Source organism: Pseudorca crassidens, chromosome 11 (genome assembly GCF_039906515.1).
Source record: "Pseudorca crassidens isolate mPseCra1 chromosome 11, mPseCra1.hap1, whole genome shotgun sequence".
Classification (NCBI taxonomy): domain Eukaryota; kingdom Metazoa; phylum Chordata; class Mammalia; order Artiodactyla; family Delphinidae; genus Pseudorca; species Pseudorca crassidens.
The window spans coordinates 56659528-56686003 of NC_090306.1; the positions used below are offsets into that span (position 1 = coordinate 56659528).

General features: G+C 40.2%; 1 protein-coding gene across 5 annotated transcripts in view; it reads right to left on the reverse strand.

The window, feature by feature from the left end:
• The window catches only part of GRIP1 (glutamate receptor interacting protein 1), a 700393-nt gene that overhangs the window by 362048 nt on the left and 311869 nt on the right, over positions 1–26476 (reverse strand). The window lies entirely within an intron of this gene.

Genomic DNA, 26476 nt, shown 5'->3' on the forward strand with positions numbered 1-26476 from the left:
AAATTAAAGTCATTATATATATATTCTAATATAGATATTATTTAAGATATCAGTTTTCTGTCTGTACTGTTGTGCTAATGCAATAAACCACACTAATTTGTTCTAGTAAAATAGAAAAATTGAAGTCGTTTTTATCCTTGGTTAAATAGCAAAAGGAGACTATGAGCCCACTCTTTTAGCTCTGGGGTCATAAAGAGCCCATGAGGTTTTCATTTTTTTTTTCCTCAGGGAGATCTCATTAGATATTTTCTCTGCTGGTGGATTTCATTATTTGAAGAACCATTGGATTGCCAATGAAGAAAAGAACAGATTCAGCTAAAAGCAAGACAGAATGAAACAATATAAAAAGAAAAGAGGTCTTTGTTATAATTGCCATTAAAAAAGATTAAAAGTGAGAAACATTTTTGGACTATCATTAAGTTAGTATTGTACTGCACTGGACTCAGAAGAGACTTTAAATTATTCTTGTCATAAAGATGATCTTAGCCATGTGGAGTTTCACACGTCTTAAATTCAGTTTTAGAGATCATGGGAATGAAGGTGCTGTAACTGCATAAAATTACTTATGCACTATTTTGGATAGAAAATTCACTGTTAAGTAATACATTGTCCATTTAGACCTGTTTACGGTCATTTACAAAATATCTGCTTTATTTAATCACTGGAATTCCAAATAAATAGGGTGGGAACATGTTACCTAAAAATTCATCTGCATGAACAAACATCGATAGTGCATTATTTTGTGCCAGATACTATGGTAGACAAGAAAATAATCAGGCCATAATAGAGAGATAAAAACACAAATGGACTATGGTGAGTTAACAATAGAGACAGGACTTGTATTAATGCATGAAATGTGTTGACTTCTAAGTTTTTAAACATCTGTGTACTGGACTTCAGTTTTATAAGAAACTTGCTTTAACTCAAAGGATTGCGAAATGTAATGTGGATGAGAATTAAACATTCTTTTTAACAGGTACTCAAAGTGTCATATCCAAATGACCCACTATTAAATAATTTAAAACACGAAGGTAACATGAAAATTATACTTTAAAAATATTTGACTTGGGCTTCCCTGGTGGCGCAGTGGTTGGGGGTCCGCCTGCCGATGCGGGGGGCGCGGGTTCGTGCCCCGGTCTGGGAGGATCCCGCGTGCTGCAGAGCGGCTGGGCCTGTGGGCCGTGGCCGCTGGGCCTGCGCGTCCGGAGCCTGTGCTTCACGGCAGGAGGGGCCGCGGCAGTGGGAGGCCCGCGTATCACCAAAAAAAAAAAAAAAAAATTGACGATTCTGAAGTCATTAAGGATTGTGTTGGGGCTAAATTTTACCATGATGAAGAGTAATTTTTCTATCAACAGAAAAGAATTATAGCTTTCTGATTATTTACATGCTGAATAAATAAGTATTTGCTGTGGAAAACAGCACAACATGAAGAGAGAGGAATCTGCTGTTTACATTTGTTTTCATACATTGCCAATTGTGGCAAAGACTGCTAACTGCCAAAGCAATATCAATTCTCTCCTACCTCCTTAATACAGAACACTGATTTTTTTGGAGAGATGGTAATACATTCGGCTGATAAACTATGTATTTTCCATGTGACTAAGTTCGGGCTAATAAGATAAGAGTGATAGTGTTTGGATGGGACTTCTGGTGAAAACTCCTTAAAAAAGAGGGCTGGCTTAGCTGGGATGTGACCCTTTCTCTTACTCTGAAACTTGGATGAGATGGATGAAGCTCTGGTAGCTGTTTTGGGGCCCCAGGCAAAAGTCACTTGGTAAAGGTGTCCAAGCAGAAAAAATGGAAGTTGTCTGGATCCCACTGTGGGCTGCGGCATTTTCATATGTGAATTGCCAACGTCTAAAAAACTGTCAGCATGGGAGAATAAGAATCAATTAATTTTTTAAAGCCACTCTCTTTGGGTCTTTATAACTAGCAGCTGTACACAATTTCTAACTAACCTATCAGGTAAAATAGGAATAAAGTGGATACGACATCCCGGGGAAAGAAGAGAGCCCTCTTCAAATTGTAACCAAAATATCCTTTAGCGTTTTAACCTCATGGAGCAATATATAAACATCTTATTCTAGGGGAAATCAAAGGAGAAAGGGTAGCTCCTTTTGTGATACTGCAGAGTTTAGTGTGTTGAAAGCCATGGCACTGTCACCACAGGACATCGTTCTGCACACAGATGCTTCTCGCTATTTGCAAGGTTTTCTATTCAAGCTGCAACTCGGAGAGGCACAAAGGAAATGTGTGGCCACACAGCAAAACAGCAAGAATCAAAGTTGCTTGCTTTGTAAATCCTGAGATCTGAATGGTATATATGCGAGTCTCTCAGAGGTCTAGGATAATAAAATGCCTATTTTAATTACAGGATACTTAAACTGCTGTCATTAAGGTTATGTCAGCAATTACTTTTTTACAACCTTATTTTCCAGAGAATAATAAAAACGTGTTTGGGACTGATACCTTGGCCTGAAACGTGGCCATCTCCATGCCTTTTCTTGCTTTTGACAAATTAGGAGAGAGCCTGAGCTGTGTTTCCTTGAAACTGTGAAAGAGAAAATTCTAAACGAACAGACCTCCAAATTACTCTGCTTTTGATTGTCTGAAATTCAGGTCCCTGAGCTGTCAGGGGTGATCAGTGCTATCATGTTTCAGGATAACAACTGTGGTTGCTATGGTAACAAAGGCTCAAAATGATTAGTGTTTTGAAATTAAAATCACCTCTCTGAACTGTACTTTAAAGAGGGAAACCAGAGTCATGATATAGAAGTGTTAATTTTCTTGGTCCACAGGTCTATGATGGAATGATTTGTGAGGAACAAAATAAGCAAGAGATTTAAAGAAGGGATCAACTCAGATCAGTGTGAGAAGAAAATGACTTTACAAACGGAACTCTCCCTAGATGGGTAGGAATTAACACATAAGTTTTGTGAATGGTGAAAGAGAGTTATAAAAACGCAGCAAGGGGCTTCCCTGGTGGCGCAGTGGTTGGGAGTCCACCTGCCAATGCAGGGGATGCGGGTTCGTGCCCCGGTCTGGGAAGATCCCACATGCCGCGGAGCGGCTGGGCCCGTGAGCCATGGCCGCTGAGCCTGCGCGTCCGGAGGCTGTGCTCTGCAACAGAAGAGGCCACAACAGTGAGAGGCCCACGTACCGCAAAAGAAAAAAAAACAAAAAACAAAAACCGCAGCAAAAAGGCAATATTAGGAGATTCTTTATTAGAAAGAAGCATCCCCAGAAGAACTGACGCTTAAAGAAGTGTGAAATCTCTTTATAAGATTGATAGTATGTTAAAGGCTGCATATTATGTCAAGCTTCAATAATAATAATAAGCTTAAGTATAATATAATAACTAAAATGTATTGAGCATTAACTATGGACAGGTCTTTTGATAGCATTTTTTTTTTTTTTTTTTTGCGGTACGCGGGCCTCTCACTGCTGTGGCCTCTCCCGCTGCAGAGCGCAGGCTCCGGACGCGCAGGCTCAACGGCCATGGCCCACGGGCCCAGCCGCTCCGCGGCATGTGGGACCCTCCCGGACCGGGGCACGAACCCGTGTCCCCTGCATCGGCAGGCGGACTCCCAACCACTGCACCACCAGGGAAGCCCTTGATAGCATTTTTACATTATGAACTCATTTAACACTCAGGACAATCCTAGGAAGTAGGTACTTATTATTCCCATTTCACAGATATGGAAACTGGAGTGAGAAAATATGCAAATACTTGTCTTTGGAGCAACGATGGGCAAGAAGAGGTGGACCCACCTGCGTCCTTCCTGATTCTATTTAAGAGAACGTGATTTCCCCAGGTTGTGCACAAATCTACTGAATAGTAAGCTTTCTTATACCAGATTTCCATGGTTTTATGAAAGAAGGATAAGCAGGTTTTAAGATACTCTACAGATATTAAAAGCCATATGTTTGTAATGTTGAAATGATAATAAGAATTTTCTGAGGCATAGAAAAAGGACTGGGAAGGAAGAAGAATTCTGGACTAAAGATAAGTTAAAGGAACAAAGTCACTTGAAGGGACTGTGGAGTCAATAATAAAAGCTCTCAGTAGCCCAGCGGCAGTGGTGACAGGGGACCCTGGCGGGATAACAAGCCCAGAGTCCGAATATAAATTTCTGACTTGCGCCATATTTCCTGGAGTCATTCTAAGACTCCTTTATGACAAAGGAGAAAATCTGATCAAACCCGGTAGGAAGATAAAAAGTTTAAGTGGCAGCAGGAGGGGAAGAAAACAAGTGAGGTGACAAGAGAGGAGAAAACCTGAGAACAAAGGTGGCAGGAAGAGGGAAAGTGAGGTGTCAGGGGAAAGAAACCATCAAGAAGGGGTGTGAGAAAATAGGCCACATTGGAAAGCTCCAGGAAGACAGAGGCAATCGATCATAAGTGGCGGGACTTCCAGAGAGACAAATCTTTTCATAATCCCATTTCTTATCAATTTCAGCATGAATCCATCCCCCAGACAATACGCTTCGGCATTAAACAGTAACTCCAGGCTCTCCCCTTCACTCCCCTCTTGCCAGCAAGCAAACATTCCCCTTAGGATATGACACAGTTAAAGAAGAAGAGGACTCTTGAGACAGACCTGCGATGTGGCACCCAGGAAAAGGACAGAGAAGGTGAACTGTATTCTATGTATCTGAACTGATATTTATCTGCTGCTAAAAATACCTGGAAAAAAAAGTTACATGGAAAATTTAAGGAGATACCAGGAAAGAGTTTTGCTAGGTAGATGAACTGGTGTCGTAAAGATGCATCAGAGTTGGACGAGGTCCATTATGGCATTTTCTGGGAAAGAAATCTTCAAATTGAATATATATCAGTGCTTGCTTTGGCTTTCCCTTGCTTCTCAAGTCTTTGTGATGCTGAGGTGAAACACTAACACGCTAACCTCCACAGAGCTTTGCAGACTGACTGTTCATTAGGAATTTTCAGGTACAGCTGCAAAGCAGCAAGGAAGACTAAGGTCTGAAGAATTGGCCACGATCATGTGTACATCTCGGTGGGTTAAATTAAGCACAGAGCTAAACAAGGGTCAGTGTCCTTCCCTTTGGTACCAGAAGGTCCCTAAGTCATTACCCTAAGCTGTGCGAGATGCTTATGTGTCTAGGTTGCAGTCCACTGTGACTGACTGCCTCTTTCCTTTCTAGGTTCTTCAGATCGTCCCCTGTTTCACCTCTAGTGATTCCCAGGATACTCTCTGTCTCTATTACACACTCTCATCTCATAAAATCACCTCATTACTCATTATCTCTATAGCTTTTCCAGCATAACTTCTCTCTCTCTCTTCCTCTCCCTTCACCCTAGTATCCCTTTGAGATTATTTTTAAAAGTAAACAATATTGCCACATCTCTTTGCTCTGTCTTGGACCTATTTCTTTACTCTTTTGTCCCTCCTTTAATAAATATTTAATCATCACGCACCCTGTACCAGGTGCCATGTTAGGCATTCTGGATACCACAGGGAACAAGGCAGACCAACTGTATGTCCTCATAAAATCTAAACTTTAGATTTTAAATTCTAATTTTAAAAATTTAATTTTAAATTCCAGTTGAGAAGGCAGACACCAAACATGTGATTATTTGAGACATTTGTGATGATTTACTGCAAAGAAGACGGGCCAAGTGCAAAGAGAGCAGCTAACAACCAGCTCAAAGAAATCAAGGAACGTTTCACTTGGGAAGAAGGACAGGAGAAGGGAAGGGATGGGTGAAGGGAATCCACTTCTGGTGCCCAGGACCCCTTGGCTGGCGGGTCTCAAGGCAGCGAGAAGCACAGATGTTTGAAGACTGGAGAGAAATGCAGAGATGGACTGGAGGAGAGGGAGCAGAGCAGGAGAAGAGCTGGTGAGGCAGGCAGGGGATGGAGCACAAGAGCCTTGTAAGTTAAAGATTTGACATGCTTTATCCCAAGAGCAATGTGAAGCCATTGGAGGATTTTAAGCAGGAAGAAGAGGCACGGTCCATTGCATGTTTTGAGAGACAGCATTCTTGTGACATGGAGAACATGGATCAAGAGAAGCAAAAGGGGACACAAAGAGACTAAGCGAGCTAGGAGGCCACCAAGGCACTCCAGGGAAGAGACGATGCTGCCAGCAGTGAGAATGAACTGAAATGGGTGCGAGTAAGAAATCTGAATTACGGAGAATACAGGCAACTAATAAATGCCCTTGATGTTTCTCCTATTGCAATAACATGAAGGTGTTAAACTCTTGTCTGTATGGGAGTTTACCTTCCCACGTTGCCTCTCACTCCTGCTAGAAAGCCATCCTGCCTGATTCCTCCTTTACATATTCAGTGTTCTGTCTTTTCTTTTGCTCAGAAGTTCCTCAAGTGTTTAATCCTTGACCAGGAGAGCCTTAGATATTTGTTCACAGATTGGCATGAGTAGTAAGTCAGTGTATTTTCCAGTGACTGCAAACACTGGGTCTACACTTTGCTTGGGTCACGATAAAGCTCCGGGCTAAAGGGATCATGATACTGAAGTCATCAAAGAAGTACACTGTCTACTGTAACACCTGCCAACAGGAAAACTAAGATTAGAAAGTAGATAATAATCATTGTTATTAACATCTACTGAGTACCTACCAATATGCCAGGTATTCTAGGTTGATTGTCTAATGTAAACCTCACAGAACTCCTATAAAGCGGGTCCTGTAATTTACCTCCATTTTACAGATGCGTAGACTGAGGCTTAGAAAGGTAAAATAATTTGCACAAAGGCACACAGAGTGAATGGTGGAGCCATCAGTCTGACTCTGCAACTACCTTATCTATCTGCTAAGGTACTACACATCTCACAAGAAGAGGTTTTCTCTTCTAAAGGAATCTTTGGCTCCAAGTCCCGTAGACCAGTTAAAGGTATTACTGGGATTTCCCACAGTCTTGGGGATACCCCTATTTGTCAGACTTGACTATTGGGATTATCATAACTTGATCACTTCTCTGTATTCTCTTCCTGGGGAGGGAGTCATTTAATAGTCCCCTATCCAATCCCCCCCTGCCCCGCTTTCTAGTTGGTAAACTCAGCCTCACGTCTAGTTCTGCAACTCAGGCAAGAAAGATTTAAGGGACAACATTGGATCAATTTTGCTCTTTAAGGGAAAAAAATCAACATCAAACTAATCTTGCTACAAGTTCGTTGAGGCTCAGTCCTCTGAACTAGCTTCTGTCTGTTATTGGTGTAGCCATCTTCTTCATACATGAGTGTGAATAAACGGATTCCTTCCTGAGCCTCTTCCCCAGCAGCAAGCCCAGTATCCCTAGGACGGTGCTCCTGTCTCTTCCAGCTCTCCTCTGCAGTACTGAGTCCTGGCATTTTATCTAGGCTCTTCTAATAGATGACCCTGATGTGAATGAAAAGACCTTCAAATTCTGCCAGTGTCCAGAAGCCTGGTGATTGGGCATGGTTTGGTGGAGAGAGGTCCTTGTTATAATGCCACGTATGTTGGACCTCGAACGATGAATATAAGTCTATTTGTTGCCATACCCTCTGATGTGTGTTCTGCCTGCCTTTCCTATCCCCACCTCCGCCCTACCGTGGGAAAGATCTTATCCCAGGTCATGTTCTTCTCAGTTCGCTCTAGCCTTCTAAGTTTAACTGGGTCATCCCCAGCCCTGTCAGTGCCTATGAGGCGTAAGTGATACAAATGACAGTAAGGTCAGTATCCATGTAAGGTCCTGACTTCAACACAGGGATGTTAGGACTGTAGTCATGCCAGCTTCTCTCCTAGAATCTGAACTGTGGCCAGCAATAATTTCTGGCTGCTGGCCCAAGGCATAGAGGAGTTTAAATTTGAGTTATAATGCCAGGAGTGCTTTTAACTCATTAAGGTTGTTGGAAAAAATCACTTAGCCTTCTGTTGATTCACCCCATTAGAAGAATACAGGGCCAAAATATGGGGAGGTAAATGAAGATGGTGTTTCCACAAAGTTGTAAGACCAGTTAAGATTTATTGAGCACTCGTGTGCCAGACACTGTAACTAAATACTTTGAACAGTTATCTCATTTAACTCTCACAACCCAATGAGTAGTTATTATAATTATCTTGACATTACATAGGCTTGGAGAGGGAACCTGTCTAAGATCACAGAGCCAGGACACGAGTTATAAGCCAGCCAAAGCCCTCATTCTCAACCCTGGATGGAAAGGTCATACTTTCAGCATAGCCGCATGTACTGAAGACATGCATATGGACACATATGTTTTTAAATGTATGCAAATTTAAATTTCAAAGTTAGAAATGTAATTAAAGAAAAAACATCCAATTTGACCAAGACTTCTCGAATCTTTGAGAAAGGGGCATGGTGGTGAAGAATGATGCTCAGAAAAACAGCTCCCCACTCTTTAACAAACCATTCACAGCTCTCTTTTTCAAGAAAGATGCAACATCTCCTCCTACTAGTAGGAATAAGACAGAAGTATTCTAAATCAATCTATTCTTTGGGATTGACATATATACACTAATATGTATAAAACTGATAACTAATAAGAACCTGCTGGGGCTTCCCTGGTGGTGCAGTGGTTAAGAATCCGCCTGCCAATGCAGAGGACGTGGGTTCGATCCCTGGTCCGGGAAGATTCAACATGCTGCGGAGCAACTAAGCCCATGCGCCACAACTACTGACCCTGCGCTCTAGAGACTGCAAGTCACAACTACTGAAGCCCACGTGCCACAACTACTGAAGTCTGTGTGCCTAGAGCCCGTGCTCATGAGAAGCCTGCACACCACAAAGAAGAGTAGCCCTTGCTCACCGCAACTAGAGAAAGCCCGCGTGCAGCAATGAAGACCCAACACAGCCAAAAATAAATAAATAAATCTATAAAAAAAGAACCTGCTGTATAAAAATAAATAAATAAAATAAAATTTAAAAAAATGTATTCTCCTAGGTGCTTCTGTGTGGTATATCTATCAATAATGAAAAGCTGACAGGATTTTTTACTTAATAAGAACTTAAATGTCCTTTATTTTAGAGAACTGTCTCCAGGGCCTGCCCATAAAAATAATTCTCCAATCATGCTGTTCATTCTCTTTACTCATATCTACCTATTTGAAAACTAAAATTTCTAAACCAAATAAAACAACTACTTTTAAAAAATGAACACATTCCCTGGGAAAATGTGAGGAGGAAGCAAAATTCATCACATAAGAAAGTGAAACTGTGGTTAAAATACCAGAGATACAACAGTCCTACTAACGTGGTATAGGGCCGGACCAGCCCTGTCCAATAGAGACATGCTATGAGCCACATATGTAAATTTTCTGTAGTCATATTTAAAAATAAAAAAACTAGTGAAGCTAATTTTAATAACGCTTTACTTAACTCAATGTATCAAAAGTTATCACTTAAACATGTAATCAATCTAAAACTTAAGAAGATAGCTCACATCTTATTAAAGATTATTAAAATATATATACATTTGATGCTAAGAATTGGAATCTGGTATGTATTTTTCACTTACAGCACATCTCCATTTGGACTAACCGCATTTCAAGTATGCTGTAGTCACAAGCGGTGAGTAGCTACGGTATTGGACAGCACAGAGTTGAACTGCGACAAATCTGAATATTCTTTGAGTTTCAGAGCATCATAGCTTCCCAGCTTCAGAAAATAGCTAGTTCCCTCCTCATCCATTTCTTTCCTGGAACTTTTCCCGTTCATTGTTCCCCATCACCTCTACCAATTCTTCACTCGACTCATACTAAACAATTTTCTGTCAACAGATCACAATACAAAAGTATAAAATTATATGCCATTGTACCTTTTCTTCCCTCTGTTTTACACAGTACCTAGGTTATTTCCCTACTCTTGTATTATTTTACTTTCATATATCTTCCCTTTGATGTGTAACGGCTGCCAGCTTTTCCAAGGTTTACTGTAAAAACTCCATAAAGCGTTTCCTCTATGAGAGGGCTGGTCTTACTTTCTGATGGTAACTATCCTGTTCCATTTGCATTTTTACAGGAAGCCTCCTCTATTCATTGTTTTCCCCCAAAAAAGTTGGGATATTTGTTACAAGTGAAATGCTAATAAAATGGTTTCCTTAGGAAAAACTGAGAAGGGGGAGAAGAGAGGGACAGAGAACAGAATCCAAGTAAAAAACAAATACCAGATGGAAATGTTTGCTTGAAATCATCAAGGAACTGGTATGAAGTTGCCTAAAGTGGATATGCTGCCCAGAAGGGTCTCCTGACAAAACCACCAAACCCTTCGGAAGTAGAATATATTATTACAGGAAGATAGTTAGAAAGTCAAGAAAAAAACAACCATAGCACTTCAAAGATCATCCTGAAGAAAGATGAACTGGAAATGAGGTGATAAACAGATTAACACTGATTAGATAAAGGGATCTGTGGCCATGTCTGGTGTATCACGCCATACACTTTTTACCCAGAAAAATACAAAAGCGTTGCACTGTAAAGTTGTTTCAAGTGAGAGACGGAACGGAAGGACAAATAATAACATTTGAGGGAATGGCTGCAGTTTCCCCAGATGATAATATAAGACGGCAAGCTGAGAGAAGAAAAGGGCAAATGAAACGTGATGAGGCAATAAAAGGCAAAGAGAGAATGTCAGTCCGATTTATTACCTGTATTTTGATAATTAAAAATAAGAGTTAATTCAAGGCGGTTAATGACTAGCAAAATTAGGAGGTAAAATAATCAACTTAAGAATTAAATGCATATTGAAAAAAAGAGCAGGATATACCTCTCTGTGAACAGAACAGTTAATGTCTAGCTGTGAAGAACCTTTTCAACATACCACAGTGCCAGCAGCCTTTCCCGATCACAGTGTGCAAATCAACAGGCCAATAAGAGATGTTTATTTCTCAAGGCAAACAAACAGCCCCTGAAAACCCACTGACAGTAGACATGAAAAAGAGAACGGGTCTGAAGCTAGAACGCAGAGATTGCATTTTATTCCCCAGATATTCACCCCAGAGCTTAGTGTAACGCCTGGCACAAAGCAGGTACTCATTAAATATTTGTTGAAAGTATTCTCGGGCAATGGCTATAGCTGTGGGTTACTGGGAGGTATATTTCTACCCCCAAATATGCTGGGGTAGAAAAAGTGTTGAATACTACTGGGTTAGGGGAAACCTCTCCCAAAGTGGAAGGGTTAAGACTGAGTGGCAACAGGGGTCCTGCTATTATCTGAGGTGGTGCAGAGATCAAAAGGAACTTTATTATGAATCCCAATCAGAATACGGGTCATGAGAAAGAACCCTATGGGAAGCCAAGGTCTGACTGATTAGACTAGATCCCACGGATCAGGACCCAGGGACCTGGGAGAAGTGAATAAATACATCAGCTAGTACAGAACAGTGGCCATGCTCTCCATGGAGCAAGTTGAGTACATGATATACATAATGTATGTAGACTTTTTTGTAACCAGGCACTTGACCTTTACCAGGACATAAAAGGAGTCTGTCCTGGAGTGTCTAGGATGTTGTACAAGCCCACCAAAGTATGGGATAACAAAGAGGAGAAGGAAAGTTAACATTCTATAAAACCAGACAAAGTTCATGGTAGTAAGGTTAGTGTGCCAACAAATTAACCTACCTTCTATTCAAAACCATCAGTTCCCCATGGATTACCACAAGGGCCACAAGTATGCAAAGACCGCAATCTCTGGAGGACCTTTTCTTCATTTGTATGTTTCTGTGTAAGGAGGCAAATTCTCATTACCAGTAGCGTCCTTACCTTCCAGTCACCAATACAGACACTCTAGCTGTGCGGACTTCCTTGCTGTTACTTATGGCAATAGTTATCTCTTTCTCACAACGTGCCTTCAGTGTTTTTCCATTGCTTCCTATGTAATAATTAAAATATTTATCTTCATTCCATGAGCGTGTTCCCTAGAGATCCACCTAGCTTTTATTTTTCCAGATGGTGGCAGTGAAAAGTTACTGAAGTAAGCAGCGTAGTCAATTAATACACAAATACATAAAAACATTAAAAATGAGAGAAATTAAACATTGCTTAACTCTAATCTTACTTCATGTCCCTCTTTCCCCTTCATTCTTCACACCAATGCATTTACCAGGATGGTCCTCTATTCCTGAAAAAAATGGTCCATTTCTATAAGAATAGCCTTCCCCTTCCCTCCTTCTCTAGTCACTCCATTCTTCGGGGACTGGTGCCCGGCAGGTCATAAAGCATGGTGCCCATCGCTCCTATAGAGAGTTTTTGCTGAGTTTCTGATTCCCCTTGCTCCTAGACTGCTCAGGAGGATCCTGCAGGATCCTCAGGAAGATGCCTTGTTTGTCTTCCTGGGCTTGGATCCTACTGTGTACCGTGACCGCCAAGACCTGTCTGAACGAGCATCCCCGACTGTGAAGCAATCTGCTCTGGACTGTTAAACTCACGGCAGACCTCGATACTGACCCTGCGTCCCGAGACCCTCCTGAGGCCTGGCTCCCCACCCTCTTCATCTCCTGTCTGCACCGCAGCCCAGCCCCTGGTGTCTCAGTCTGAGACATTCTGTATAGACAACCCTGTACCACCCAGGCTCTGATACAATCTAAAGGTGATTTTTCCTCATCCTTTGAGTAACTCATTCATCATAACTTAGTTCCATACACAGCAATCCTAACCAATTATGTTGCAAACAGTTCTATTAGCACTGTTAACAATGACTAAATTCATAGTACTGTATGGTTATGTTATCTATTATCAGCAGGAAATTAATGAATTGGACTCCCAGTTCTAACAAAGTCACTTTGGTCCTATAAAAGGCAAAAGTAGGAGGCATTGCATTGCAGGGGCCTCCTGAATGTCAGGGACAAAGCATTTCATGCAGCGCCTGACAACTATAACTGAAAGCACTGCCCCATCACATGAGGTCTGTAGATGGTGAGTAACATCAAAAGCTTCTATTGTTCCCAGGTGGCAAAGCTGACAAGGTGCCTCTACAGGAAGTCTGACAATAACATATATAAACTAGTCAGTGAAAAGGACTGCGGTTTTACAGAATCAGTATTCAGGAACAGTCAGTAAAACCTAGCAGAAAATCAACAAATGATTTACAGATAATTTATATTATTGGTTTGGCCAAGACTGTAGACAAATCAAAGCTGATAAAAGGCAAGTCACGTGAGGTAAATGATAAATGGGGAACCAGACAGAGAAAATGATAAGAAAACGAGGCTGAGCAACAAATGCATTCTGCTTATCATACTAAGTGAGCCAGGCAGGGAAAGACACACATCATATGATACTGCTTATATGGGGAATCTAAAAACAAAAAGATACAAATGAACTTACTTACAAAACAGAAACAGACCCCTAGACATAGAAAACAAACTTACGGTTACCGAAGGGGAAAGGGGGTGGGAGGGATAAATCAGGAGTTTGGGATTAACATAAACACACTACTATATATAAAATAGATAACCAATAAGGACCTAATTGGAATTATACTCAATATTTTGTAATGATCTCTAACGTAAAAGAATCTGGAAAAGAATATACATATATAACTGAATCACTTTGTTGTACACCTAAAACTAACACAACATTGTAAATCAACTATACTTCAATAAAAAATCAATACATTAAAAGTAATAAATGTATTCATTCATTCAACATTTATTCTGTGCCCAGTAGGTCCTACAGAAATAAAAACGAATAAGATAGTGCTTTTGTTCTTGAGAACCTCACATTCCAGTGCTGAGACAAACACATAAATAAAACATTGTAATAGCTGGTAAGGGTTCTAGTAGAATTATGCAAATCCCTTTACAGAGCAGAGAGACACGTAATTAACTGCATGGAACAGGTAGCAGTAACCTTTGAACCCTATCTTAAAAAGAGAGAGGTACAGGGACATTTCGAAGTGTAAGGAAAGGTTGGAGACATCAAAGGAAGAAGGTCAAGATAATAAAGTGCCCTGAAAAGGACCATTTAGGAGCAGGACCCAGAGGCGCCCCAGAAGCCAGGAGAGGGCAGATGTTCAGTGACCACAGTGTGGGCAGCAGAGTCAGAGGTGGCAAAGCTGGTGAGTGCTGGTGGCCTCCAGCACTCAGCCACACCCAAGCATGTGGTACTTTGTCTGCTGTAGGTTGTATGGAAAGCTTACAATTTAAGAAGAGTAAATTTATTCACTTGAAGTTAGTTCTCACACGTATGAGCTTAGAATAGTTCACAAAATGAACATCATATGAAGGGCCAGTCTAGCCATAAGAAAAGATAAATTCTGCACTGGCAGGATTTGCTGGCTGTCACATCAATTGAATTTTTAAAACAAAGAGAGAGAGAAAAAGGAAGGAAATATCAGAAATCTTGTTGCTTGAGAAAACAAAATAATGCTGCTGAGAGAACTTAGAAGAGAAATGAATCTCTGTAAGAGGAGCTCAAAAGAATTTAGAAATGAAAGAACATCCAAAAAGTCACTTATTTTCAAAACTTTTCTTGCACACCTTTTACAGCCTTGTGACTCAAAATGTGGCACTCAAGACCAGCAGCAGCAGCATTGACTGAAAACTTGTTAGAAATGCAGAATCTTGGGCTGTACCTGAGAGCTGCTGAATCAGAATCTGCGGTTATTACGATCCCTAAATGAATCAGATGCACAATGAAGTCTGAAAAGAATTGTTTTCTAGAACTAGGGAAACTGTCCATGCTATAAAGGGACAGGGAAACTATTGCTAAGACACTAAATAGGGACATGCCCTTCTCCACCTCTGCTCCTCAGCGCCCCCTTGTTGATGTCTCAATTGAAATCCTGCAGATCTATCAGAGGTTTCCCTGGAAGCCTCGGAATATCTACATCACCCATATGTCTATGGCATTGAGACTGAGCTCAATTAGGTACTAATGGAAAAAGAACACGATTATCTCATCAAAGTAATGTATCATGCACTAAGGTGTAAAAGGCTGATTGGATTAACATTCTCAGCAAGCATTGACATTTTAAGGGTACGTGTTAATCCAAATGGATTTCTAATTCATAATCAATGGGAAAGAGTTCTTTTTGAGCTGAGAATCCTTCAGGTATGTATTGTTCCTACCTATCCCAGACCACCACTAGCAGAACAATAAATTTTTAGAATCCACTTATGGGTCAAATACTGTTATAATAAATTAAACCATATTCTTCTGAGTTATGGAAACAATGGTAATGACAGCTAAGCAGACTAGCTAAAATTAAATTATATATTATGATAAATAAGAGAGCATGGATAGATAGAACAGTAAATTGGGTTTAGGATTAGAAAAACTGAAAAAATATATTTAGGTAGAAGTGAAAGGAAGTGAACTGAGAAGGAAATTAACAAATTATATACTCTATCCAAACAAATAAAATTTAAGGTTATCTCTAGAAAAAATATAAGGGATAAAAAAGGTGAGTAAATAAAAGTTATGTCCAGGTTGTTTGGCTGTATAAATTATTTAAAAATCGAAACTAGAAAAAAGGGGGAGAGATATCAAACGGAGCCATTTCTAATTTGAATAATAACCATAGCATTACTGCCTACACAATCCAAGAGGCAGTTGTGTACATGAAAAGAATGTACTTCAGTAGATGCTTCCAAAATCAGGCAAGCTATATGTTCTTGACAGGGGTCCAAAATTTACATTATCTACAATAAATATGAAGCAAAAGAAGCATCTCTTTCTGTGCTTTCTCATTGGGTGACTAAACAGGTAGGTAAGGTTCAAGAGAAAAACAAAATCATTTCAAAAGGAATTTATTTTTGGACAATAGAGAACAGAATATTGCACGGGATCACAAACAAAATAAGAAAAGCTATACAGGTACAATTCTATCTCGATTTGAGCAAAAGCTTATACACGGCAAGAGCCAAGTTACTTAAACTTTCTGACACTTAATCTCTTAATTTGAAAAATGAGTTTAACGACACCTACCTTTTTTTTAGGGTTGTCTCCAGGACACGGTGAAAACTATAGACTGTCTCGCTCAGAAATAGTCAATAAATGTTTGAGCTTTTGTTTAACTTCACAGAGAATGAAATATGAGTTACAATAATATTTTGAGTTTAATAAGCTGTAATTCATATTCAATAAAAGTTCAAAAATTATAAAGAAGAGAGTAAGGGAAATTTATACATATTAACATTTACATGTAAGTATATATATGTATATATCTGCTTCTTGGCTATATATATTTTCTTTCTTATTTTGACCTTGCATTCTTTTTTTAAATTTTTTTAAATTTTTTTAAATTTGTTTTTTTACTTTTTAAATTTTATTTTTTTTACTTAAAAAAATTTTTTTTTTAACCTTGCATTCTTATTCTACAACTTCTCCACTATGCTAAGCCATCATTATAAATGACTTGTACCAAGACTATAAGCAGTAGAGCCACACTGCCTGGATGCAAATCCTCACATCACCATTTTAAAATGTGGGATCCTAGAAGATATATTTAATTCTCTGTGCTCAGTTTCCTCATCTGTAAAATAAGGCTAACAGTAATCCCTATATCTTACATGTTTCCCGTGGTATTTGTTCTTGGTTGCCTTGTAACTCTCCCTACTCAACTGGCAGCAGCACATTCCCTTTACCTCCCAGTTGCTGATGGCATGCACCCCAAAGTCCTATCAGTAACCAACCAAAAGTTCTGTCAAGAATACCATGTGCCTAGCTGCCTTAGGATCCACAGAGATTTAAGGTCCAGTTCCACCTCTGTTGTGTGGGAAATTTTAATTTCTTTGCCTCCCAATGTCCAGTGATGAGCCCTGAGCCCACAAATGGTCTGCTGTTTCTTGGCTATGTGGACTTTCCGTGTGTTTTCTCCTATCTAGATGTTCCTGGGTATTTTGATAGTCTATGCTCGTTTGTTTGCTACTACCATTTTAAAGTAATTTTTTAAATTATATGGACAAAACATACACTCTATAAAATTTACACTGTATAGAAGTGTATCCATCCCCAGAGGTGATCACTCTTGTAGACTTAGTATGTGTATAAACCCCAGACTTTTCACTGTGCATATATTATAGATAATAGGACGACAGATAGATAGATAGACAGATAGATCACTACTGTAACCCTAACACCTAGAGCAGGGCTAACACTTAGTAGACAATTAATAAACATCTGTTGGATAAATTAATTACCATACCAACTGAATCAGAGACTGCTAGTTGCTCATCAGTATCCCTTCTTTCCATTCTCCCCTTCTTTTACAGAATCCCTGATTTTATCTGGGTATATCCATTATAATATTTTAATTACTGATACATGCTTGTCTCTCTCATTAGAATATGAGCTCCTCAAGAACAAAAACTATGTCTCCTTCCATCTCATTGTCATAATTCCTAACACAGTATCTGGCACCTACGAGGCACAGAGCAAATGTTGAATGAATGACACCATTTTGGGTCCACTTGTTTTTCCATATTGTTTAGTCAGCAGTCTTTATGAAAGAAACAAGCTCAGTTCTCAACAGTCCTAACCTTGTCATTCACCCCAGAATACTAGCCTTTTTCCAGCCATATATTAGGCAATGTATTAGGCTCGTCGATGAGAAAACTGAGGGGGCTATTTCTGTTCTCTAACTGAACGTTCCATTTGCTCATTGTGCGCTGTGTTTTAGATGCCAATTTTGTAAAACTATAATCCTCTTTCCTGACTAGTATATAGTAGAGTCAGACTTCCTGTGGAGGAAAATTTGGCAGTTTTGCCACCTGAGGTCAGTGGGGATGACTTCATCTCCCAGCCTCCCCTGCAGCAGAATCTATGTGCGCATCTTCTAAATGCCCCTCCCCGCCTCCTTCGCACTTCCTGTTGGCTGAAATGGAGGTATAGTGGTGGTGAGACATCTTGGATAAAGACAATGCCCTGGGGATGAGAGGGCAGCAGGGTAGAAGGAGCCTGGGTCCCTATTGCCATGGACTGTTTCTGCCCAGATGGGTACATGAGAGAGAAATAAATTGCTACCTTAGTTAATGTCTTAGAACTAATATAAAAGCAGATTATCTCATTGGGTTACCCCTCCATACTCCTCTCACTTCTCTGGCAGACAACCAAGTACCAGTTGAGGTATCCTTTACGGATTCCACCACTGCCACAGAGTCACCTCCAACAAACCAGGGATAATGCATGGCAAGTTATATGCCCATTGTCTATACCACAGAGAATGCTCATGCCTTTTTCTTCCCTCCTAATGGGTAGAGATTATATCAGCTTACTTTCTTTTGCCCAGTACCATCAGACAAGGTGAATCGCACCTGTCAAGGACCAGAAATGGAGAGAACTGCGCAACACTACATGGCATGAGTTAAACAGGCTTTATAAGGAAAGTATTTGTAAGCCAAAGGTTCCTTGATGCTTTCATCATCCCACAGAGAAGCATGCTGGGCGGGGTGCTGCTGTTGCCACAGCGTGAGTGTGAGTTCCGACGGAGGAATCTAGCTCCCCTGAGAGCCTCCACTTTCTAGGGCAAGCATGGGAATCAGCCTCGTCAGTGCTCACTGTTAGGCAGCTGCAGTGTAGGGTGCTAGCCGCTTACATGAATGGCCAGAGAAAGCCAAGCATCTAGATGCTACGGTGGACCTGTCTAGGGGAGGGAGTCACAGGTCCTGTAGGAAGCTGAACTTGAGCTTGGTATAATCTCACCTATCAGGAAAAGGAAGCAGCCCTTCTTCCTCCGCCTTGTCCCAGCTGCCTGTTGTCCAGGCAACCCAGAATCAACAGGGTCAAGCCAGGGCTGCCACTCCCTGTACATATCTAAGGACACAGTGTTGTTTTTGTGTTTTTTGTTTTAATAATTATTTTTAAAATAAATTATTTATTTATTATTTGGCTGCAATGGGTCTTTGTTGCTGCGCACGGCTTTCACTAGTTGAGGCAAGTGGGGGCCACTCTTCGTTGTGGCGCACAGGCTTCTCATTGCAGTGGCTTCTCTTTTTGCGGAGCACGGGCTCTAGGTATGTGGGCTTCAGCAGTTGTGGCTCACCGGCCCTAGAGCACAGGCTCAGTAGTTGTGGCACACGGGCTTAGTTGCTCCGCAGCATGTGGGATCTTCCTGGACCAGGGCTCGAACCCGTGTCCCCTGCATTGGCAGGCGGATTCTTAACCACTGCATCACCAGGGAAGCCCCATAGCGTTGCTTTTCAATAACGACTTTGAATAAATCTGTTAGATCAGATCAGAGTGCCAAAAATACCTACAGAGTATTAAAGTAAGAGTAGTAAAGGGAACACAATTCCAAAATCACTCTTAAATGACACATATGAACAGCAATAGAATTTCACAGAATCAGCAGAAGACTTGTGAAATAGGGGTTAAGTCACCAAACCACAGATATCTAAAATATATTCTTTACATGCGAACATTAAAACAGCATAGGCAATGAACTGTAATGCATCTCCTAAAGTAATAGGAAGATTGACTTAAACTAATAAAGACTGAAATATTCTAAGGTTGCTGTAACTTCATTCTCTTTCATCTTCAGATATTTATTGTAGTAGTCTGCTTTACGGGGCATAGCACGGATTTTAAGAAAGGTTTTAGATTTTAAAAAATACTTTTTAAGTGAGAAATTCAGAAAGAATTATAGATGCACCTTGTGGAATGCTTCAGAGGTCTCATTATGAGACTTTAAGGTGGGATGCTGGAGTGGCTGTCCTCATCAATATTCCATCATGAAACAATTTTACCTCTCTCGCTTCTAACTGTAATGGAGAAGAAAAGAACAGAAAAATAAAAAAGATTAAGAAAACTAAAGCACATAGAGGAGTCAGGGGAGCAGGGAGACTAGGAGAGATGTGCCTGCTGATAGATGCACAAACGTATGGACAGAAGAGAAGTAAACAGCATAATTGGGAAACTATTCTCTCTTCCCATGTTTTGCATTTAGGTAGTTTGTAGCTACCTGAACCCCCAACCTAGTGCGTACACTTTGGAAATTAAAGGTAAAGAAATATTCGTGATTGCTTCTTCCAGAAGGGCAGGGTGGAGTCCACAGAAGAACTACTGATTGCTTGGTTTGGTATATTGCAATTCTAACCTGGCTCGAAAGTCACCTCCTCCCTGAGGCCCTCTCTCTCCACTGGGTGAGCGCCTCAAGGGCAGGACTTCGAGGACTTCTCCTTGGGATTCATGACTGGCTCTCAGGCAGACGCTCCCTGAAGGAGTATTGAATTAAATAAGAAGATAGATTTAGTGTAGTGCCTTCATTAACTGCAGTGGGAAACAATTCACAGTTTGTTTAGTTAAAATGAATAGATTTAGATTTTGTACCAAATTTGCCTCACTCATAAACTTGGCGAATTTGCTTTTACGTTCCCCATGTAATCTGAACGTGCTAACGTGTGTCACCAGCATAAAGTCTCCATTAGGCTCCAATGGTGGGAAGTGAAATTTAAAGTGACTTCAATTACCCTGCTGCAATTTCATATAAAAGCAAAGCACAGAGCCATCACGAGGAACTGTCAGTAAGTAATATCACAAATGCAAGAGGCTGACGCGATAGGCATGGAGAGAGCATACACTGGACTGTCACTCTCACTGGCAGGCCCTCAATTTCTCAACAAGTCACTAATGAAAATGCTTCTTGTATAGAGAAAATATTCATCCATATTACAAACCATAACGAAGTTTGACATAACAATTTATTATGGTTAGAAGCTTTCATTTAAGCAACAACTGAGACTATGGCTATAAGGGCCTTGGCATGGAATGAACAAAGTAAACTGGTTGGAGTGTTAAGTATTTTTATAAACACCTGCATAATCCTCCATCTGAGAGTCCCACTAATCTACTATTTTCAGGGAAACTGAATTCACATGTCTATTTTAAATGTTTCCTAGTTTGAAACAAAATATAGTAAATTAGACCAATGTTCTGATATAGGACTTAAAAAAATACGGTAGGGCTTCCCTGGTGGCGCAGTGGTTGAGAGTCCGCCTGCCGATGCAGGGGACACGGGTTCGTGCCCCAGTCCGGGAGGATCCCACATGCCGCGGGGTGGCTGGGCCTGTGAGCCATGGCCGCTGAGCCTGCGCGTCCGGAGCCTGTGCTCCGCAACGGGAGAGGTCACAACAGTGAGAGGCCCGCGTACCGCAAAAAAAAAAAAAAAAAAAAAAAAAGAAAATATGGTGAAGATTTTCCAAGGACAATATACAATTTGTTATTTCAAAATCTAAAATATCTAGAGAATAAGAATTGTTCTCATTATTCTGTCCCAACTCAAAGCCTTGGACCTATGGGCAAGTGACATGTTTCATCTCATGATTCAATACAGATGCCCCTTTGTTGCTAGTCCGTATGAACTGAATTATTATTTTTTTTTTGAACTGAATTATTTAGAAACAGTACCATGGGCCATTGACACTGCTTTCTTATACCTATTTAAATAAAAGCCATTTCTGTGAAGCTGTTATTAAACTGTCAGCTAGTTAAACACTGACTGAGTACTTCTGTACCTCAGTGGCCTAGGGAAACTATAGGGAAATATATGGAGTATAAATGTGGCCCTTAACTGCAAGATTATAATCCTATTGAAAAAACAAAGCTTGAATTTTTAAAAATTGCATTATGAAAATATAATGCCTCCAATCACAAGTAATAAATATAAAGTCTACTTCAAAGAAATTCAGCCCAGCAAATCAGTCAACTAATACTTATAATACTAAAACAACAATGAAGAGCTATAATTCTAAGGCGAGTGGAAACTTCTTAGTAAGCTATTTATGAACTTTTATGATCTAGCCCTCAACTACCTTCCTAGTATTATTTCTCATTGATCCCCGTCTGCCTACTAGGCTGTGCACGGAGAAAAAGTAGAAAACTTCCTCTTTCCCAAACTCAGATCACTGTGTGTTTCTCATGCACTTCTCTCCTGTTTATATCCCTATCCAAACTCACTTTTTTTTCATCTTTTAAATTAAAAAATGATTTGTAAATGTTGATGTTAGTTTCAGGGGTACAGCAAAGTGATTCAGTTATATATACATATATGTATGTGTATGAATATATATATATGTATAATATATATATAAAACTTCTTCAGATTCTTTTCCATTATAGATTATTACAAGATACTGAATATAGGTCTCTGTGCTATACAGTAGGTCCTTGCTGTGTATCTCTTTTATATATATACAATAGTAGTGTGTATCTCAAACTGACTTTTAATCTAAAAAAACTCACTGCAGTAAGATTACTAGCATTTACTAATATCTGTGTTCCCTTCTATTTGGGCATGTGGCTAAAATACATTTTCCATCTCACTTGCACTTTGATGTGACCGTATGTCTGAGTCCCAGAAAACAGAATGTGAATGGGAGTGATAAGGACCCCTTCCTGGTCTAGCCCATAAAAACTTCCATCTGCAGACCTCTGATTCTAAGGATCTGGAAGGAAGTAAAGCAACAACTGGAAAGGATCCAGGGTCCCAAAATCACTGTGTCAGGCAGAGACACCTTTCATCACCGCTTTGGATTCTTGGCCTATGACATGAGTGATAAATAAATCTCCTATCTCCTATCGTGTTAAGCCACTAATATGTGGGAGTTGATCTGTTATACAGCTAGCATTATTTACCACAACAAATACACCACAGATGAAACCATTCATAGATGAACGATTCCTCCTCTGCAAAGTCTTTTCCACCCCCTCAGGTGGAATTAATCACCTTCTTGTGTTCCCAGAGTATTTATTATGTATATTTATTATTTATTGTTGTCTAATTCATCAACTAGCTTGTGAGCGCCCTGAAGGTAGATCCTGTTTTATTCATCTGGGAATCTTGTAACACCTAGTTCATAGTGAGTACTCAGTGAATGTTTATTGAAAGTTCTTGAACAATGGGTGGTATCTGAGAGTTGTATTAACTTACTGAATGTTTATACCTGTATTTGACTTAGAACGCAAAAGAAAACACTTTCTTTTATAGTTAATGAGAAAATACTACTGTTGGATCCAACAATGTATTCAACTTGCACTTCAACTCCATGCTTAAACAGTAACATTTCTTTGGATAAACATGATATATCATTTACTCTTCTCCTTTATGATGCTTGGCAATTTGAACCACCAAATACAACTATCATAGATGTGTTTGTCTTACTCTGACTCTTAATAGCCACCTAAGGTTTAAGGGACAACCTGCTGGTAAATAATAATGATCTGTTGCAATTTTTAGAATAGTTTTACGTTTCTTTTTGACAAAGGAAAAACAGATCATTGGAAGGATACCTTTAGTATTCCTTCAAGAAAAATCTAGCCAGAAATGTTGGGTTCGCCAAAAAGTCCATTCCGGTTTTTCTGTAACATGGAAAAACCTGCATGAACTTTTTGGCCAAGTCGATAATTTTAGAGGGCCTGCAAAACGAATGTTAATGTAAAACTGAAAATAAGTAAAGGTTCAATTTATAGTCTATAAAATCGAAAGTTAAAACAAAACCCATCCATTTCTGAGTTCCTAAGTATTACGTGCCTGCCTCTCTCCCCAAGCTGCATTCCCATACTGTAGGATTTCTTGGAGCTGTAAAATGGGATGAAGCAAATGCACATGCACGCTCACACATATGCACACAGACAATATGACTGGATTCAATCCCCTGTTTAATTAATGAAAGAGATGAAACGCTACATCTCAGTGCAGATTCTGTTGGCCCTCAGGATGCTGAGCAAGGGCAGACAGCCCACGCAGGGTAGGGTCTCAAAAGACCCAAGAGCACAATTCTTCCTAAACCGCTGCGCTTTACAACTCAGGTATATATCATTATTCCAGAAAAAGTAAGCCTAACACGAAGTTCTCTTGACTCTCAAACCAACATCAGCCTGAGGGCGACCCCATCTGAGGGCGGAAGTGGAGGCCAGAAAGTAGTGAAGGGAGGAAAGCCCAGATGCTCCTCTAAGTAACTCTACACTCCAGCATTTTGGGAAGCCCATCTTCCAGAGTCTGTCTGCCTCATTTTAATATCATTTTATCTAGTTGGTTGTCATATGAGTTTGGTCTGAGGGTTATGATCAAAACTCCATTTCCCTACACACAAAACTATGCCACCATTTATCAAGAGGTAAACAAGCATGATTTCCACATTTTCTAACTGTGAATTTTTTTAAAAATATGTGAAGTACTTTCATATTTTCTAAAATGCCATTACATTTAATTTTTTTTTTTTTCCTAGGGAATACAGACTGATCTGTCTTCCCAAACATAGTGATGATTCTAGTAAAGCAAAAGAAAGTTGGGCCAAAAGAAAACACTGAGGGAACCTGTGATATTTACCCAAAATTTTCCTATGAGAAAAAGTCCAGAGCAGGAATTGAGAACACAATTGCTACAGTGACGCTTGCTAATATTTAGAAATTAAAAAGGCCATGAAAAATCAAGACTTTCATATTTTTTTAGAAATATGAACTATCTTGAAACTGCTATCTCTCATTGCATTATGTGATAAATAAGTAACTAGGATAAGTAATTAGGACTCACTTTATTTCCAAAGGTAAAGAGGGCAAAGAACAAGAGGAACAACCACGTTCTGCATCCAGCCAAGTAATAATGATATATTGGCTTCTAATATGAGGCACACTGACTCACAGCAATGCTTTTGTCATTAAAAAAGAAAATCATAAAGAAAGAAAGGTAGAGCGCAGTAGCAATTATTTCATTAACACAAAAAGGGAGACCACGGCCATCTTCAGACTCCCTTGGCCATGCTTCCTCCTACCTGGGGAGCTCAGTTTACATCACCAGCATCACTTGTCCTGGGAGTGCTGAATGTTCCCTTAATACGGCTGACGCTGGGCAGCTGGGCCCATCAGTCACCCCCTTGGAGCTTCTGGCTTCTCCTTCTACTTACTGATGTGGACGCTGGCATCCCACACAACCGCTGGAGAGGCCCAATGCAACCTGCACATGTGGGGAGTTAACTTCCCAAGGGGCAAACTGTGACCTATGGGAGATGGGAGGGAGGTGGGCGGGTAACTGTCTTCCCCCTTTCCTTTTTCAAAATTGTGGTAAAAAACACGACATAAAATTTACCATCGTCACCATATTCACAGGTGCAGTTCAGCAACGTCAAGTATAATCACACTGTCATGCAACAGATCTCTAGAACTTTTTCATCTAGCAAAACCGAAACTCTGTACCTGCTGTACAACTCCCCATTTCCCCTCCCCCAGGCTCCTGGCAACCACCATTCTACTTTCTGTTTCTGAGTCTGACTGCTTTTGGTAGCTCACTTGTCTTTTTGTGACATCCTCCCCTGTTTCTTCTCCTCACTGGCCTGGATTTGTATATCCCAAATAAAGTCCTAGTACTTCAATCCCTGCCTCAGGTGCGTCTCTAGAAAATTCTGGCTAGAACACAGTGTTCTGATACCTGAGAGTTAACTCACTGAAGCAGTAAACCTGTCTCTTGGAGACAGATCCTTGACTTGGATATCAGAACTAGTCTAAAAAGTTATATCATACAGTAACATTTCACTTCATAAGTACCCTTTTTTGTAAGTACCTGGTTTTTATATTAACTTTTTATTGTAGTTATTAAACTGGCCGTAAAAGCCCCAATAACGGTGGTAGTTGGGCTTTAGTGATGGCAGAGGTGGTAGCGGTATGGTGGTAGGAGAGATAGTTAACCATTACTGAGTTCCTTGGGCCAGGCATTATGCATCATCTCATTTAATCCCATCTGTGGTGAAGTAGGTCTCATCATCACCATAGGACAGAGGAAGAACTGAGGTTATCAAGGTGAACTGAGAACTCGTCTTGGGCCACGGAGCCAAGAAGTGGCAGAACTGGAGTTTGAAATGAAGCCTTTCTGCCCTCAGAGCCTGGCTTTTAACCATGTGTGTGAGATACTGCCTCGCTTTCAGTCAAATCAATGAGTCCTCCTTTGTGCCAGGAACTCTGCCAACGCTTTACACGCATCTTTTCGTTGTTGTTAAATCCCCAAAACGATTCTTTGCAATGAAAAAGCCTCACAGATGCATAAAATTCTATCATTTTTCCCCAAACAAATCTAGGAAGAAAACAAACTTTTCTTGTATACTTTATTATAGGAATGAAACAGAAAATTTATGGAATCTGTGAAAAATAATACATACTTACAAAATGCAGTTAGTTTAGGGAAAAAAAAGTTAGAAGTATTTCTGGAAACAGGAATATTGTGAAATTAATTTGGGAGACAAATCCATACACAATGAAGATTACACACTATCAATATTTTGTACGTCCTTAATTTGATCTGGAACTTGTTTCAATGTTAGTGCCTCATCCTGTTAGTATTCTTTATTGCTCCCCCCCAGATAGCCTGGGGCATCTTTGTCTGTTCCCATGATTCTGGCCAGGATGCCAGACAGGTAGCATACTTCAATGAAAGCTTTGAGCTCTACAGAACCCCCCAAATTACCACCCTACTCAACTGAAAGCTTCTGGAGGACGTGTGTCACCTTTATCTTGGCTTTTCCTTTGGAGTCTAGCACATAGCAAGGCTCATTAAATATGTTTTTAATGGAAAGAGGAGCTTGAAGACATCA